Below are 20,305 nucleotides of genomic sequence, written 5' to 3' on the forward strand. Positions count from 1 at the left end.
GATGAACATCAGCTGACCAGCAGGGGTGAGGCACATGAAAGAATTACAAACAGGTAGGAAGCACAAAAGCAAAGGGACTTTAAATGTGTATGCAGGTGAGGAGATTAAAGTCAAGTCAGGAAATTCAGATGCATAGAACAACTGGACGGTCATACCTGTGAATGAGACAGATGGATTGTCAGAATCAGAGATGAATGGGGACCATGGAGAGTTAGGCCATAGAATTACATTTCATTTCTGGTATATTTCTGACACTTATGAGGCACTTATCCAGAGGCACGCACACAGACCACGGTCATAGACCTAGTGCAGTACTTATATACATGTCTCATTGACCCAGATGAACATCAGCTGACCAGCAGGGGTGAGGCACATGAAAGAATTACAAACAGGTAGGAAGCACAAAAGCAAAGGGACTTTAAATGTGTATGCAGGTGAGGAGATTAAAGTCAAGTCAGGAAATTCAGATGCATAGAACAACTGGACGGTCATACCTGTGAATGAGACAGATGGATTGTCAGAATCAGAGATGAATGGGGACCATGGAGAGTTAGGCCATAGAATTACATTTCATTTCTGGTATATTTCTGACACTTATGAGGCACTTATCCAGAGGCACGCACACAGACCACGGTCATAGACCTAGTGCAGTACTTATATACATGTCTCATTGACCCAGATGAACATCAGCTGACCAGCAGGGGTGAGGCACATGAAAGAATTACAAACAGGTAGGAAGCACAAAAGCAAAGGGACTTTAAATGTGTATGCAGGTGAGGAGATTAAAGTCAAGTCAGGAAATTCAGATGCATAGAACAACTGGACGGTCATACCTGTGAATGAGACAGATGGATTGTCAGAATCAGAGATGAATGGGGACCATGGAGAGTTAGGCCATAGAATTACATTTCATTTCTGGTATATTTCTGACACTTATGAGGCACTTATCCAGAGGCACGCACACAGACCACGGTCATAGACCTAGTGCAGTACTTATATACATGTCTCATTGACCCAGATGAACATCAGCTGACCAGCAGGGGTGAGGCACATGAAAGAATTACAAACAGGTAGGAAGCACAAAAGCAAAGGGACTTTAAATGTGTATGCAGGTGAGGAGATTAAAGTCAAGTCAGGAAATTCAGATGCATAGAACAACTGGACGGTCATACCAAAAGCAAAGGGACTTTAAATGTGTATGCAGGTGAGGAGATTAAAGTCAAGTCAGGAAATTCAGATGCATAGAACAACTGGACGGTCATACCTGTGAATGAGACAGATGGATTGTCAGAATCAGAGATGAATGGGGACCATGGAGAGTTAGGCCATAGAATTACATTTCATTTCTGGTATATTTCTGACACTTATGAGGCACTTATCCAGAGGCACGCACACAGACCACGGTCATAGACCTAGTGCAGTACTTATATACATGTCTCATTGACCCAGATGAACATCAGCTGACCAGCAGGGGTGAGGCACATGAAAGAATTACAAACAGGTAGGAAGCACAAAAGCAAAGGGACTTTAAATGTGTATGCAGGTGAGGAGATTAAAGTCAAGTCAGGAAATTCAGATGCATAGAACAACTGGACGGTCATACCAAAAGCAAAGGGACTTTAAATGTGTATGCAGGTGAGGAGATTAAAGTCAAGTCAGGAAATTCAGATGCATAGAACAACTGGACGGTCATACCAAAAGCAAAGGGACTTTAAATGTGTATGCAGGTGAGGAGATTAAAGTCAAGTCAGGAAATTCAGATGCATAGAACAACTGGACGGTCATACCAAAAGCAAAGGGACTTTAAATGTGTATGCAGGTGAGGAGATTAAAGTCAAGTCAGGAAATTCAGATGCATAGAACAACTGGACGGTCATACCAAAAGCAAAGGGACTTTAAATGTGTATGCAGGTGAGGAGATTAAAGTCAAGTCAGGAAATTCAGATGCATAGAACAACTGGACGGTCATACCTGTGAATGAGACAGATGGATTGTCAGAATCAGAGATGAATGGGGACCATGGAGAGTTAGGCCATAGAATTACATTTCATTTCTGGTATATTTCTGACACTTATGAGGCACTTATCCAGAGGCACGCACACAGACCACGGTCATAGACCTAGTGCAGTACTTATATACATGTCTCATTGACCCAGATGAACATCAGCTGACCAGCAGGGGTGAGGCACATGAAAGTATTACAAACAGGTAGGAAGCACAAAAGCAAAGGGACTTTAAATGTGTATGCAGGTGAGGAGATTAAAGTCAAGTCAGGAAATTCAGATGCATAGAACAACTGGACGGTCATACCTGTGAATGAGACAGATGGATTGTCAGAATCAGAGATGAATGGGGACCATGGAGAGTTAGGCCATAGAATTACATTTCATTTCTGGTATATTTCTGACACTTATGAGGCACTTATCCAGAGGCACGCACACAGACCACGGTCATAGACCTAGTGCAGTACTTATATACATGTCTCATTGACCCAGATGAACATCAGCTGACCAGCAGGGGTGAGGCACATGAAAGAATTACAAACAGGTAGGAAGCACAAAAGCAAAGGGACTTTAAATGTGTATGCAGGTGAGGAGATTAAAGTCAAGTCAGGAAATTCAGATGCATAGAACAACTGGACGGTCATACCAAAAGCAAAGGGACTTTAAATGTGTATGCAGGTGAGGAGATTAAAGTCAAGTCAGGAAATTCAGATGCATAGAACAACTGGACGGTCATACCTGTGAATGAGACAGATGGATTGTCAGAATCAGAGATGAATGGGGACCATGGAGAGTTAGGCCATAGAATTACATTTCATTTCTGGTATATTTCTGACACTTATGAGGCACTTATCCAGAGGCACGCACACAGACCACGGTCATAGACCTAGTGCAGTACTTATATACATGTCTCATTGACCCAGATGAACATCAGCTGACCAGCAGGGGTGAGGCACATGAAAGAATTACAAACAGGTAGGAAGCACAAAAGCAAAGGGACTTTAAATGTGTATGCAGGTGAGGAGATTAAAGTCAAGTCAGGAAATTCAGATGCATAGAACAACTGGACGGTCATACCAAAAGCAAAGGGACTTTAAATGTGTATGCAGGTGAGGAGATTAAAGTCAAGTCAGGAAATTCAGATGCATAGAACAACTGGACGGTCATACCAAAAGCAAAGGGACTTTAAATGTGTATGCAGGTGAGGAGATTAAAGTCAAGTCAGGAAATTCAGATGCATAGAACAACTGGACGGTCATACCAAAAGCAAAGGGACTTTAAATGTGTATGCAGGTGAGGAGATTAAAGTCAAGTCAGGAAATTCAGATGCATAGAACAACTGGACGGTCATACCAAAAGCAAAGGGACTTTAAATGTGTATGCAGGTGAGGAGATTAAAGTCAAGTCAGGAAATTCAGATGCATAGAACAACTGGACGGTCATACCTGTGAATGAGACAGATGGATTGTCAGAATCAGAGATGAATGGGGACCATGGAGAGTTAGGCCATAGAATTACATTTCATTTCTGGTATATTTCTGACACTTATGAGGCACTTATCCAGAGGCACGCACACAGACCACGGTCATAGACCTAGTGCAGTACTTATATACATGTCTCATTGACCCAGATGAACATCAGCTGACCAGCAGGGGTGAGGCACATGAAAGAATTACAAACAGGTAGGAAGCACAAAAGCAAAGGGACTTTAAATGTGTATGCAGGTGAGGAGATTAAAGTCAAGTCAGGAAATTCAGATGCATAGAACAACTGGACGGTCATACCAAAAGCAAAGGGACTTTAAATGTGTATGCAGGTGAGGAGATTAAAGTCAAGTCAGGAAATTCAGATGCATAGAACAACTGGACGGTCATACCAAAAGCAAAGGGACTTTAAATGTGTATGCAGGTGAGGAGATTAAAGTCAAGTCAGGAAATTCAGATGCATAGAACAACTGGACGGTCATACCAAAAGCAAAGGGACTTTAAATGTGTATGCAGGTGAGGAGATTAAAGTCAAGTCAGGAAATTCAGATGCATAGAACAACTGGACGGTCATACCAAAAGCAAAGGGACTTTAAATGTGTATGCAGGTGAGGAGATTAAAGTCAAGTCAGGAAATTCAGATGCATAGAACAACTGGACGGTCATACCAAAAGCAAAGGGACTTTAAATGTGTATGCAGGTGAGGAGATTAAAGTCAAGTCAGGAAATTCAGATGCATAGAACAACTGGACGGTCATACCTGTGAATGAGACAGATGGATTGTCAGAATCAGAGATGAATGGGGACCATGGAGGGTTAGGCCATAGAATTACATTTCATTTCTGGTATATTTCTGACACTTATGAGGCACTTATCCAGAGGCACGCACACAGACCACGGTCATAGACCTAGTGCAGTACTTATATACATGTCTCATTGACCCAGATGAACATCAGCTGACCAGCAGGGGTGAGGCACATGAAAGAATTACAAACAGGTAGGAAGCACAAAAGCAAAGGGACTTTAAATGTGTATGCAGGTGAGGAGATTAAAGTCAAGTCAGGAAATTCAGATGCATAGAACAACTGGACGGTCATACCAAAAGCAAAGGGACTTTAAATGTGTATGCAGGTGAGGAGATTAAAGTCAAGTCAGGAAATTCAGATGCATAGAACAACTGGACGGTCATACCAAAAGCAAAGGGACTTTAAATGTGTATGCAGGTGAGGAGATTAAAGTCAAGTCAGGAAATTCAGATGCATAGAACAACTGGACGGTCATACCAAAAGCAAAGGGACTTTAAATGTGTATGCAGGTGAGGAGATTAAAGTCAAGTCAGGAAATTCAGATGCATAGAACAACTGGACGGTCATACCTGTGAATGAGACAGATGGATTGTCAGAATCAGAGATGAATGGGGACCATGGAGAGTTAGGCCATAGAATTACATTTCATTTCTGGTATATTTCTGACACTTATGAGGCACTTATCCAGAGGCACGCACACAGACCACGGTCATAGACCTAGTGCAGTACTTTTATACATGTCTCATTGACCCAGATGAACATCAGCTGACCAGCAGGGGTGAGGCACATGAAAGAATTACAAACAGGTAGGAAGCACAAAAGCAAAGGGACTTTAAATGTGTATGCAGGTGAGGAGATTAAAGTCAAGTCAGGAAATTCAGATGCATAGAACAACTGGACGGTCATACCAAAAGCAAAGGGACTTTAAATGTGTATTCAGGTGAGGAGATTAAAGTCAAGTCAGGAAATTCAGATGCATAGAACAACTGGACGGTCATACCTGTGAATGAGACAGATGGATTGTCAGAATCAGAGATGAATGGGGACCATGGAGAGTTAGGCCATAGAATTACATTTCATTTCTGGTATATTTCTGACACTTATGAGGCACTTATCCAGAGGCACGCACACAGACCACGGTCATAGACCTAGTGCAGTACTTATATACATGTCTCATTGACCCAGATGAACATCAGCTGACCAGCAGGGGTGAGGCACATGAAAGAATTACAAACAGGTAGGAAGCACAAAAGCAAAGGGACTTTAAATGTGTATGCAGGTGAGGAGATTAAAGTCAAGTCAGGAAATTCAGATGCATAGAACAACTGGACGGTCATACCAAAAGCAAAGGGACTTTAAATGTGTATGCAGGTGAGGAGATTAAAGTCAAGTCAGGAAATTCAGATGCATAGAACAACTGGACGGTCATACCTGTGAATGAGACAGATGGATTGTCAGAATCAGAGATGAATGGGGACCATGGAGAGTTAGGCCATAGAATTACATTTCATTTCTGGTATATTTCTGACACTTATGAGGCACTTATCCAGAGGCACGCACACAGACCACGGTCATAGACCTAGTGCAGTACTTATATACATGTCTCATTGACCCAGATGAACATCAGCTGACCAGCAGGGGTGAGGCACATGAAAGAATTACAAACAGGTAGGAAGCACAAAAGCAAAGGGACTTTAAATGTGTATGCAGGTGAGGAGATTAAAGTCAAGTCAGGAAATTCAGATGCATAGAACAACTGGACGGTCATACCAAAAGCAAAGGGACTTTAAATGTGTATGCAGGTGAGGAGATTAAAGTCAAGTCAGGAAATTCAGATGCATAGAACAACTGGACGGTCATACCAAAAGCAAAGGGACTTTAAATGTGTATGCAGGTGAGGAGATTAAAGTCAAGTCAGGAAATTCAGATGCATAGAACAACTGGACGGTCATACCTGTGAATGAGACAGATGGATTGTCAGAATCAGAGATGAATGGGGACCATGGAGAGTTAGGCCATAGAATTACATTTCATTTCTGGTATATTTCTGACACTTATGAGGCACTTATCCAGAGGCACGCACACAGACCACGGTCATAGACCTAGTGCAGTACTTATATACATGTCTCATTGACCCAGATGAACATCAGCTGACCAGCAGGGGTGAGGCACATGAAAGAATTACAAACAGGTAGGAAGCACAAAAGCAAAGGGACTTTAAATGTGTATGCAGGTGAGGAGATTAAAGTCAAGTCAGGAAATTCAGATGCATAGAACAACTGGACGGTCATACCTGTGAATGAGACAGATGGATTGTCAGAATCAGAGATGAATGGGGACCATGGAGAGTTAGGCCATAGAATTACATTTCATTTCTGGTATATTTCTGACACTTATGAGGCACTTATCCAGAGGCACGCACACAGACCACGGTCATAGACCTAGTGCAGTACTTATATACATGTCTCATTCATTGACCCAGATGAACATCAGCTGACCAGCAGGGGTGAGGCACATGAAAGAATTACAAACAGGTAGGAAGCACAAAAGCAAAGGGACTTTAAATGTGTATGCAGGTGAGGAGATTAAAGTCAAGTCAGGAAATTCAGATGCATAGAACAACTGGACGGTCATACCAAAAGCAAAGGGACTTTAAATGTGAATGCAGGTGAGGAGATTAAAGTCAAGTCAGGAAATTCAGATGCATAGAACAACTGGACGGTCATACCAAAAGCAAAGGGACTTTAAATGTGTATGCAGGTGAGGAGATTAAAGTCAAGTCAGGAAATTCAGATGCATAGAACAACTGGACGGTCATACCAAAAGCAAAGGGACTTTAAATGTGTATGCAGGTGAGGAGATTAAAGTCAAGTCAGGAAATTCAGATGCATAGAACAACTGGACGGTCATACCAAAAGCAAAGGGACTTTAAATGTGTATGCAGGTGAGGAGATTAAAGTCAAGTTAGGAAATTCAGATGCATAGAACAACTGGACGGTCATACCTGTGAATGAGACAGATGGATTGTCAGAATCAGAGATGAATGGGGACCATGGAGAGTTAGGCCATAGAATTACATTTCATTTCTGGTATATTTCTGACACTTATGAGGCACTTATCCAGAGGCACGCACAGAGACCACGGTCATAGACCTAGTGCAGTACTTATATACATGTCTCATTGACCCAGATGAACATCAGCTGACCAGCAGGGGTGAGGCACATGAAAGAATTACAAACAGGTAGGAAGCACAAAAGCAAAGGGACTTTAAATGTGTATGCAGGTGAGGAGATTAAAGTCAAGTCAGGAAATTCAGATGCATAGAACAACTGGACGGTCATACCTGTGAATGAGACAGATGGATTGTCAGAATCAGAGATGAATGGGGACCATGGAGAGTTAGGCCATAGAATTACATTTCATTTCTGGTATATTTCTGACACTTATGAGGCACTTATCCAGAGGCACGCACACAGACCACGGTCATAGACCTAGTGCAGTACTTATATACATGTCTCATTGACCCAGATGAACATCAGCTGACCAGCAGGGGTGAGGCACATGAAAGAATTACAAACAGGTAGGAAGCACAAAAGCAAAGGGACTTTAAATGTGTATGCAGGTGAGGAGATTAAAGTCAAGTCAGGAAATTCAGATGCATAGAACAACTGGACGGTCATACCAAAAGCAAAGGGACTTTAAATGTGTATGCAGGTGAGGAGATTAAAGTCAAGTCAGGAAATTCAGATGCATAGAACAACTGGACGGTCATACCTGTGAATGAGACAGATGGATTGTCAGAATCAGAGATGAATGGGGACCATGGAGAGTTAGGCCATAGAATTACATTTCATTTCTGGTATATTTCTGACACTTATGAGGCACTTATCCAGAGGCACGCACACAGACCACGGTCATAGACCTAGTGCAGTACTTATATACATGTCTCATTGACCCAGATGAACATCAGCTGACCAGCAGGGGTGAGGCACATGAAAGAATTACAAACAGGTAGGAAGCACAAAAGCAAAGGGACTTTAAATGTGTATGCAGGTGAGGAGATTAAAGTCAAGTCAGGAAATTCAGATGCATAGAACAACTGGACGGTCATACCAAAAGCAAAGGGACTTTAAATGTGTATGCAGGTGAGGAGATTAAAGTCAAGTCAGGAAATTCAGATGCATAGAACAACTGGACGGTCATACCAAAAGCAAAGGGACTTTAAATGTGTATGCAGGTGAGGAGATTAAAGTCAAGTCAGGAAATTCAGATGCATAGAACAACTGGACGGTCATACCTGTGAATGAGACAGATGGATTGTCAGAATCAGAGATGAATGGGGACCATGGAGAGTTAGGCCATAGAATTACATTTCATTTCTGGTATATTTCTGACACTTATGAGGCACTTATCCAGAGGCACGCACACAGACCACGGTCATAGACCTAGTGCAGTACTTATATACATGTCTCATTGACCCAGATGAACATCAGCTGACCAGCAGGGGTGAGGCACATGAAAGAATTACAAACAGGTAGGAAGCACAAAAGCAAAGGGACTTTAAATGTGTATGCAGGTGAGGAGATTAAAGTCAAGTCAGGAAATTCAGATGCATAGAACAACTGGACGGTCATACCAAAAGCAAAGGGACTTTAAATGTGTATGCAGGTGAGGAGATTAAAGTCAAGTCAGGAAATTCAGATGCATAGAACAACTGGACGGTCATACCTGTGAATGAGACAGATGGATTGTCAGAATCAGAGATGAATGGGGACCATGGAGAGTTAGGCCATAGAATTACATTTCATTTCTGGTATATTTCTGACACTTATGAGGCACTTATCCAGAGGCACGCACACAGACCACGGTCATAGACCTAGTGCAGTACTTATATACATGTCTCATTGACCCAGATGAACATCAGCTGACCAGCAGGGGTGAGGCACATGAAAGAATTACAAACAGGTAGGAAGCACAAAAGCAAAGGGACTTTAAATGTGTATGCAGGTGAGGAGATTAAAGTCAAGTCAGGAAATTCAGATGCATAGAACAACTGGACGGTCATACCAAAAGCAAAGGGACTTTAAATGTGTATGCAGGTGAGGAGATTAAAGTCAAGTCAGGAAATTCAGATGCATAGAACAACTGGACGGTCATACCAAAAGCAAAGGGACTTTAAATGTGTATGCAGGTGAGGAGATTAAAGTCAAGTCAGGAAATTCAGATGCATAGAACAACTGGACGGTCATACCTGTGAATGAGACAGATGGATTGTCAGAATCAGAGATGAATGGGGACCATGGAGAGTTAGGCCATAGAATTACATTTCATTTCTGGTATATTTCTGACACTTATGAGGCACTTATCCAGAGGCACGCACACAGACCACGGTCATAGACCTAGTGCAGTACTTATATACATGTCTCATTGACCCAGATGAACATCAGCTGACCAGCAGGGGTGAGGCACATGAAAGAATTACAAACAGGTAGGAAGCACAAAAGCAAAGGGACTTTAAATGTGTATGCAGGTGAGGAGATTAAAGTCAAGTCAGGAAATTCAGATGCATAGAACAACTGGACGGTCATACCTGTGAATGAGACAGATGGATTGTCAGAATCAGAGATGAATGGGGACCATGGAGAGTTAGGCCATAGAATTACATTTCATTTCTGGTATATTTCTGACACTTATGAGGCACTTATCCAGAGGCACGCACACAGACCACGGTCATAGACCTAGTGCAGTACTTATATACATGTCTCATTGACCCAGATGAACATCAGCTGACCAGCAGGGGTGAGGCACATGAAAGAATTACAAACAGGTAGGAAGCACAAAAGCAAAGGGACTTTAAATGTGTATGCAGGTGAGGAGATTAAAGTCAAGTCAGGAAATTCAGATGCATAGAACAACTGGACGGTCATACCAAAAGCAAAGGGACTTTAAATGTGAATGCAGGTGAGGAGATTAAAGTCAAGTCAGGAAATTCAGATGCATAGAACAACTGGACGGTCATACCAAAAGCAAAGGGACTTTAAATGTGTATGCAGGTGAGGAGATTAAAGTCAAGTCAGGAAATTCAGATGCATAGAACAACTGGACGGTCATACCAAAAGCAAAGGGACTTTAAATGTGTATGCAGGTGAGGAGATTAAAGTCAAGTCAGGAAATTCAGATGCATAGAACAACTGGACGGTCATACCAAAAGCAAAGGGACTTTAAATGTGTATGCAGGTGAGGAGATTAAAGTCAAGTTAGGAAATTCAGATGCATAGAACAACTGGACGGTCATACCTGTGAATGAGACAGATGGATTGTCAGAATCAGAGATGAATGGGGACCATGGAGAGTTAGGCCATAGAATTACATTTCATTTCTGGTATATTTCTGACACTTATGAGGCACTTATCCAGAGGCACGCACACAGACCACGGTCATAGACCTAGTGCAGTACTTATATACATGTCTCATTGACCCAGATGAACATCAGCTGACCAGCAGGGGTGAGGCACATGAAAGAATTACAAACAGGTAGGAAGCACAAAAGCAAAGGGACTTTAAATGTGTATGCAGGTGAGGAGATTAAAGTCAAGTCAGGAAATTCAGATGCATAGAACAACTGGACGGTCATACCAAAAGCAAAGGGACTTTAAATGTGTATGCAGGTGAGGAGATTAAAGTCAAGTCAGGAAATTCAGATGCATAGAACAACTGGACGGTCATACCTGTGAATGAGACAGATGGATTGTCAGAATCAGAGATGAATGGGGACCATGGAGAGTTAGGCCATAGAATTACATTTCATTTCTGGTATATTTCTGACACTTATGAGGCACTTATCCAGAGGCACGCACACAGACCACGGTCATAGACCTAGTGCAGTACTTATATACATGTCTCATTGACCCAGATGAACATCAGCTGACCAGCAGGGGTGAGGCACATGAAAGAATTACAAACAGGTAGGAAGCACAAAAGCAAAGGGACTTTAAATGTGTATGCAGGTGAGGAGATTAAAGTCAAGTCAGGAAATTCAGATGCATAGAACAACTGGACGGTCATACCAAAAGCAAAGGGACTTTAAATGTGTATGCAGGTGAGGAGATTAAAGTCAAGTCAGGAAATTCAGATGCATAGAACAACTGGACGGTCATACCAAAAGCAAAGGGACTTTAAATGTGTATGCAGGTGAGGAGATTAAAGTCAAGTCAGGAAATTCAGATGCATAGAACAACTGGACGGTCATACCAAAAGCAAAGGGACTTTAAATGTGTATGCAGGTGAGGAGATTAAAGTCAAGTCAGGAAATTCAGATGCATAGAACAACTGGACGGTCATACCAAAAGCAAAGGGACTTTAAATGTGTATGCAGGTGAGGAGATTAAAGTCAAGTCAGGAAATTCAGATGCATAGAACAACTGGACGGTCATACCTGTGAATGAGACAGATGGATTGTCAGAATCAGAGATGAATGGGGACCATGGAGAGTTAGGCCATAGAATTACATTTCATTTCTGGTATATTTCTGACACTTATGAGGCACTTATCCAGAGGCACGCACACAGACCACGGTCATAGACCTAGTGCAGTACTTATATACATGTCTCATTGACCCAGATGAACATCAGCTGACCAGCAGGGGTGAGGCACATGAAAGAATTACAAACAGGTAGGAAGCACAAAAGCAAAGGGACTTTAAATGTGTATGCAGGTGAGGAGATTAAAGTCAAGTCAGGAAATTCAGATGCATAGAACAACTGGACGGTCATACCAAAAGCAAAGGGACTTTAAATGTGTATGCAGGTGAGGAGATTAAAGTCAAGTCAGGAAATTCAGATGCATAGAACAACTGGACGGTCATACCAAAAGCAAAGGGACTTTAAATGTGTATGCAGGTGAGGAGATTAAAGTCAAGTCAGGAAATTCAGATGCATAGAACAACTGGACGGTCATACCTGTGAATGAGACAGATGGATTGTCAGAATCAGAGATGAATGGGGACCATGGAGAGTTAGGCCATAGAATTACATTTCATTTCTGGTATATTTCTGACACTTATGAGGCACTTATCCAGAGGCACGCACACAGACCACGGTCATAGACCTAGTGCAGTACTTATATACATGTCTCATTGACCCAGATGAACATCAGCTGACCAGCAGGGGTGAGGCACATGAAAGAATTACAAACAGGTAGGAAGCACAAAAGCAAAGGGACTTTAAATGTGTATGCAGGTGAGGAGATTAAAGTCAAGTCAGGAAATTCAGATGCATAGAACAACTGGACGGTCATACCAAAAGCAAAGGGACTTTAAATGTGTATGCAGGTGAGGAGATTAAAGTCAAGTCAGGAAATTCAGATGCATAGAACAACTGGACGGTCATACCAAAAGCAAAGGGACTTTAAATGTGTATGCAGGTGAGGAGATTAAAGTCAAGTCAGGAAATTCAGATGCATAGAACAACTGGACGGTCATACCTGTGAATGAGACAGATGGATTGTCAGAATCAGAGATGAATGGGGACCATGGAGAGTTAGGCCATAGAATTACATTTCATTTCTGGTATATTTCTGACACTTATGAGGCACTTATCCAGAGGCACGCACACAGACCACGGTCATAGACCTAGTGCAGTACTTATATACATGTCTCATTGACCCAGATGAACATCAGCTGACCAGCAGGGGTGAGGCACATGAAAGAATTACAAACAGGTAGGAAGCACAAAAGCAAAGGGACTTTAAATGTGTATGCAGGTGAGGAGATTAAAGTCAAGTCAGGAAATTCAGATGCATAGAACAACTGGACGGTCATACCAAAAGCAAAGGGACTTTAAATGTGTATGCAGGTGAGGAGATTAAAGTCAAGTCAGGAAATTCAGATGCATAGAACAACTGGACGGTCATACCTGTGAATGAGACAGATGGATTGTCAGAATCAGAGATGAATGGGGACCATGGAGAGTTAGGCCATAGAATTACATTTCATTTCTGGTATATTTCTGACACTTATGAGGCACTTATCCAGAGGCACGCACACAGACCACGGTCATAGACCTAGTGCAGTACTTATATACATGTCTCATTGACCCAGATGAACATCAGCTGACCAGCAGGGGTGAGGCACATGAAAGAATTACAAACAGGTAGGAAGCACAAAAGCAAAGGGACTTTAAATGTGTATGCAGGTGAGGAGATTAAAGTCAAGTCAGGAAATTCAGATGCATAGAACAACTGGACGGTCATACCAAAAGCAAAGGGACTTTAAATGTGTATGCAGGTGAGGAGATTAAAGTCAAGTCAGGAAATTCAGATGCATAGAACAACTGGACGGTCATACCAAAAGCAAAGGGACTTTAAATGTGTATGCAGGTGAGGAGATTAAAGTCAAGTCAGGAAATTCAGATGCATAGAACAACTGGACGGTCATACCAAAAGCAAAGGGACTTTAAATGTGTATGCAGGTGAGGAGATTAAAGTCAAGTCAGGAAATTCAGATGCATAGAACAACTGGACGGTCATACCAAAAGCAAAGGGACTTTAAATGTGTATGCAGGTGAGGAGATTAAAGTCAAGTCAGGAAATTCAGATGCATAGAACAACTGGACGGTCATACCTGTGAATGAGACAGATGGATTGTCAGAATCAGAGATGAATGGGGACCATGGAGAGTTAGGCCATAGAATTACATTTCATTTCTGGTATATTTCTGACACTTATGAGGCACTTATCCAGAGGCACGCACACAGACCACGGTCATAGACCTAGTGCAGTACTTATATACATGTCTCATTGACCCAGATGAACATCAGCTGACCAGCAGGGGTGAGGCACATGAAAGAATTACAAACAGGTAGGAAGCACAAAAGCAAAGGGACTTTAAATGTGTATGCAGGTGAGGAGATTAAAGTCAAGTCAGGAAATTCAGATGCATAGAACAACTGGACGGTCATACCAAAAGCAAAGGGACTTTAAATGTGTATGCAGGTGAGGAGATTAAAGTCAAGTCAGGAAATTCAGATGCATAGAACAACTGGACGGTCATACCAAAAGCAAAGGGACTTTAAATGTGTATGCAGGTGAGGAGATTAAAGTCAAGTCAGGAAATTCAGATGCATAGAACAACTGGACGGTCATACCAAAAGCAAAGGGACTTTAAATGTGTATGCAGGTGAGGAGATTAAAGTCAAGTCAGGAAATTCAGATGCATAGAACAACTGGACGGTCATACCTGTGAATGAGACAGATGGATTGTCAGAATCAGAGATGAATGGGGACCATGGAGAGTTAGGCCATAGAATTACATTTCATTTCTGGTATATTTCTGACACTTATGAGGCACTTATCCAGAGGCACGCACACAGACCACGGTCATAGACCTAGTGCAGTACTTATATACATGTCTCATTGACCCAGATGAACATCAGCTAACCAGCAGGGGTGAGGCACATGAAAGAATTACAAACAGGTAGGAAGCACAAAAGCAAAGGGACTTTAAATGTGTATGCAGGTGAGGAGATTAAAGTCAAGTCAGGAAATTCAGATGCATAGAACAACTGGACGGTCATACCAAAAGCAAAGGGACTTTAAATGTGTATGCAGGTGAGGAGATTAAAGTCAAGTCAGGAAATTCAGATGCATAGAACAACTGGACGGTCATACCAAAAGCAAAGGGACTTTAAATGTGTATGCAGGTGAGGAGATTAAAGTCAAGTCAGGAAATTCAGATGCATAGAACAACTGGATGGTCATACCTGTGAATGAGACAGATGGATTGTCAGAATCAGAGATGAATGGGGACCATGGAGAGTTAGGCCATAGAATTACATTTCATTTCTGGTATATTTCTGACACTTATGAGGCACTTATCCAGAGGCACGCACACAGACCACGGTCATAGACCTAGTGCAGTACTTATATACATGTCTCATTGACCCAGATGAACATCAGCTGACCAGCAGGGGTGAGGCACATGAAAGAATTACAAACAGGTAGGAAGCACAAAAGCAAAGGGACTTTAAATGTGTATGCAGGTGAGGAGATTAAAGTCAAGTCAGGAAATTCAGATGCATAGAACAACTGGACGGTCATACCTGTGAATGAGACAGATGGATTGTCAGAATCAGAGATGAATGGGGACCATGGAGAGTTAGGCCATAGAATTACATTTCATTTCTGGTATATTTCTGACACTTATGAGGCACTTATCCAGAGGCACGCACACAGACCACGGTCATAGACCTAGTGCAGTACTTATATACATGTCTCATTGACCCAGATGAACATCAGCTGACCAGCAGGGGTGAGGCACATGAAAGAATTACAAACAGGTAGGAAGCACAAAAGCAAAGGGACTTTAAATGTGTATGCAGGTGAGGAGATTAAAGTCAAGTCAGGAAATTCAGATGCATAGAACAACTGGACGGTCATACCAAAAGCAAAGGGACTTTAAATGTGTATGCAGGTGAGGAGATTAAAGTCAAGTCAGGAAATTCAGATGCATAGAACAACTGGACGGTCATACCAAAAGCAAAGGGACTTTAAATGTGTATGCAGGTGAGGAGATTAAAGTCAAGTCAGGAAATTCAGATGCATAGAACAACTGGACGGTCATACCTGTGAATGAGACAGATGGATTGTCAGAATCAGAGATGAATGGGGACCATGGAGAGTTAGGCCATAGAATTACATTTCATTTCTGGTATATTTCTGACACTTATGAGGCACTTATCCAGAGGCACGCACACAGACCACGGTCATAGACCTAGTGCAGTACTTATATACATGTCTCATTGACCCAGATGAACATCAGCTGACCAGCAGGGGTGAGGCACATGAAAGAATTACAAACAGGTAGGAAGCACAAAAGCAAAGGGACTTTAAATGTGTATGCAGGTGAGGAGATTAAAGTCAAGTCAGGAAATTCAGATGCATAGAACAACTGGACGGTCATACTAAAAGCAAAGGGACTTTAAATGTGTATGCAGGTGAGGAGATTAAAGTCAAGTCAGGAAATTCAGATGCATAGAACAACTGGACGGTCATACCAAAAGCAAAGGGACTTTAAATGTGTATGCAGGTGAGGAGATTAAAGTCAAGTCAGGAAATTCAGATGCATAGAACAACTGGACGGTCATACCTGTGAATGAGACAGATGGATTGTCAGAATCAGAGATGAATGGGGACCATGGAGAGTTAGGCCATAGAATTACATTTCATTTCTGGTATATTTCTGACACTTATGAGGCACTTATCCAGAGGCACGCACACAGACCACGGTCATAGACCTAGTGCAGTACTTATATACATGTCTCATTGACCCAGATGAACATCAGCTGACCAGCAGGGGTGAGGCACATGAAAGAATTACAAACAGGTAGGAAGCACAAAAGCAAAGGGACTTTAAATGTGTATGCAGGTGAGGAGATTAAAGTCAAGTCAGGAAATTCAGATGCATAGAACAACTGGACGGTCATACTAAAAGCAAAGGGACTTTAAATGTGTATGCAGGTGAGGAGATTAAAGTCAAGTCAGGAAATTCAGATGCATAGAACAACTGGACGGTCATACCAAAAGCAAAGGGACTTTAAATGTGTATGCAGGTGAGGAGATTAAAGTCAAGTCAGGAAATTCAGATGCATAGAACAACTGGACGGTCATACCTGTGAATGAGACAGATGGATTGTCAGAATCAGAGATGAATGGGGACCATGGAGAGTTAGGCCATAGAATTACATTTCATTTCTGGTATATTTCTGACACTTATGAGGCACTTATCCAGAGGCACGCACACAGACCACGGTCATAGACCTAGTGCAGTACTTATATACATGTCTCATTGACCCAGATGAACATCAGCTGACCAGCAGGGGTGAGGCACATGAAAGAATTACAAACAGGTAGGAAGCACAAAAGCAAAGGGACTTTAAATGTGTATGCAGGTGAGGAGATTAAAGTCAAGTCAGGAAATTCAGATGCATAGAACAACTGGACGGTCATACCAAAAGCAAAGGGACTTTAAATGTGTATGCAGGTGAGGAGATTAAAGTCAAGTCAGGAAATTCAGATGCATAGAACAACTGGACGGTCATACCTGTGAATGAGACAGATGGATTGTCAGAATCAGAGATGAATGGGGACCATGGAGAGTTAGGCCATAGAATTACATTTCATTTCTGGTATATTTCTGACACTTATGAGGCACTTATCCAGAGGCACGCACACAGACCACGGTCATAGACCTAGTGCAGTACTTATATACATGTCTCATTGACCCAGATGAACATCAGCTGACCAGCAGGGGTGAGGCACATGAAAGAATTACAAACAGGTAGGAAGCACAAAAGCAAAGGGACTTTAAATGTGTATGCAGGTGAGGAGATTAAAGTCAAGTCAGGAAATTCAGATGCATAGAACAACTGGACGGTCATACCTGTGAATGAGACAGATGGATTGTCAGAATCAGAGATGAATGGGGACCATGGAGAGTTAGGCCATAGAATTACATTTCATTTCTGGTATATTCCTGACACTTATGAGGCACTTATCCAGAGGCACGCACACAGACCACGGTCATAGACCTAGTGCAGTACTTATATACATGTCTCATTGACCCAGATGAACATCAGCTGACCAGCAGGGGTGAGGCACATGAAAGAATTACAAACAGGTAGGAAGCACAAAAGCAAAGGGACTTTAAATGTGTATGCAGGTGAGGAGATTAAAGTCAAGTCAGGAAATTCAGATGCATAGAACAACTGGACGGTCATACCAAAAGCAAAGGGACTTTAAATGTGTATGCAGGTGAGGAGATTAAAGTCAAGTCAGGAAATTCAGATGCATAGAACAACTGGACGGTCATACCAAAAGCAAAGGGACTTTAAATGTGTATGCAGGTGAGGAGATTAAAGTCAAGTCAGGAAATTCAGATGCATAGAACAACTGGACGGTCATACCTGTGAATGAGACAGATGGATTGTCAGAATCAGAGATGAATGGGGACCATGGAGAGTTAGGCCATAGAATTACATTTCATTTCTGGTATATTTCTGACACTTATGAGGCACTTATCCAGAGGCACGCACACAGACCACGGTCATAGACCTAGTGCAGTACTTATATACATGTCTCATTGACCCAGATGAACATCAGCTGACCAGCAGGGGTGAGGCACATGAAAGAATTACAAACAGGTAGGAAGCACAAAAGCAAAGGGACTTTAAATGTGTATGCAGGTGAGGAGATTAAAGTCAAGTCAGGAAATTCAGATGCATAGAACAACTGGACGGTCATACCAAAAGCAAAGGGACTTTAAATGTGTATGCAGGTGAGGAGATTAAAGTCAAGTCAGGAAATTCAGATGCATAGAACAACTGGACGGTCATACCAAAAGCAAAGGGACTTTAAATGTGTATGCAGGTGAGGAGATTAAAGTCAAGTCAGGAAATTCAGATGCATAGAACAACTGGACGGTCATACCTGTGAATGAGACAGATGGATTGTCAGAATCAGAGATGAATGGGGACCATGGAGAGTTAGGCCATAGAATTACATTTCATTTCTGGTATATTTCTGACACTTATGAGGCACTTATCCAGAGGCACGCACACAGACCACGGTCATAGACCTAGTGCAGTACTTATATACATGTCTCATTGACCCAGATGAACATCAGCTGACCAGCAGGGGTGAGGCACATGAAAGAATTACAAACAGGTAGGAAGCACAAAAGCAAAAGGACTTTAAATGTGTATGCAGGTGAGGAGATTAAAGTCAAGTCAGGAAATTCAGATGCATAGAACAACTGGACGGTCATACCTGTGAATGAGACAGATGGATTGTCAGAATCAGAGATGAATGGGGACCATGGAGAGTTAGGCCATAGAATTACATTTCATTTCTGGTATATTTCTGACACTTATGAGGCACTTATCCAGAGGCACGCACACAGACCACGGTCATAGACCTAGTGCAGTACTTATATACATGTCTCATTGACCCAGATGAACATCAGCTGACCAGCAGGGGTGAGGCACATGAAAGAATTACAAACAGGTAGGAAGCACAAAAGCAAAGGGACTTTAAATGTGTATGCAGGTGAGGAGATTAAAGTCAAGTCAGGAAATTCAGATGCATAGAACAACTGGACGGTCATACCAAAAGCAAAGGGACTTTAAATGTGTATGCAGGTGAGGAGATTAAAGTCAAGTCAGGAAATTCAGATGCATAGAACAACTGGACGGTCATACCAAAAGCAAAGGGACTTTAAATGTGTATGCAGGTGAGGAGATTAAAGTCAAGTCAGGAAATTCAGATGCATAGAACAACTGGACGGTCATACCAAAAGCAAAGGGACTTTAAATGTGTATGCAGGTGAGGAGATTAAAGTCAAGTCAGGAAATTCAGATGCATAGAACAACTGGACGGTCATACCTGTGAATGAGAAAGATGGATTGTCAGAATCAGAGATGAATGGGGACCATGGAGAGTTAGGCCATAGAATTACATTTCATTTCTGGTATATTTCTGACACTTATGAGGCACTTATCCAGAGGCACGCACACAGACCACGGTCATAGACCTAGTGCAGTACTTATATACATGTCTCATTGACCCAGATGAACATCAGCTGACCAGCAGGGGTGAGGCACATGAAAGAATTACAAACAGGTAGGAAGCACAAAAGCAAAGGGACTTTAAATGTGTATGCAGGTGAGGAGATTAAAGTCAAGTCAGGAAATTCAGATGCATAGAACAACTGGACGGTCATACCAAAAGCAAAGGGACTTTAAATGTGTATGCAGGTGAGGAGATTAAAGTCAAGTCAGGAAATTCAGATGCATAGAACAACTGGACGGTCATACCTGTGAATGAGACAGATGGATTGTCAGAATCAGAGATGAATGGGGACCATGGAGAGTTAGGCCATAGAATTACATTTCATTTCTGGTATATTTCTGACACTTATGAGGCACTTATCCAGAGGCACGCACACAGACCACGGTCATAG

Source organism: Anomaloglossus baeobatrachus, chromosome 4 (assembly GCF_048569485.1).
Source record: "Anomaloglossus baeobatrachus isolate aAnoBae1 chromosome 4, aAnoBae1.hap1, whole genome shotgun sequence".
Classification (NCBI taxonomy): domain Eukaryota; kingdom Metazoa; phylum Chordata; class Amphibia; order Anura; family Aromobatidae; genus Anomaloglossus; species Anomaloglossus baeobatrachus.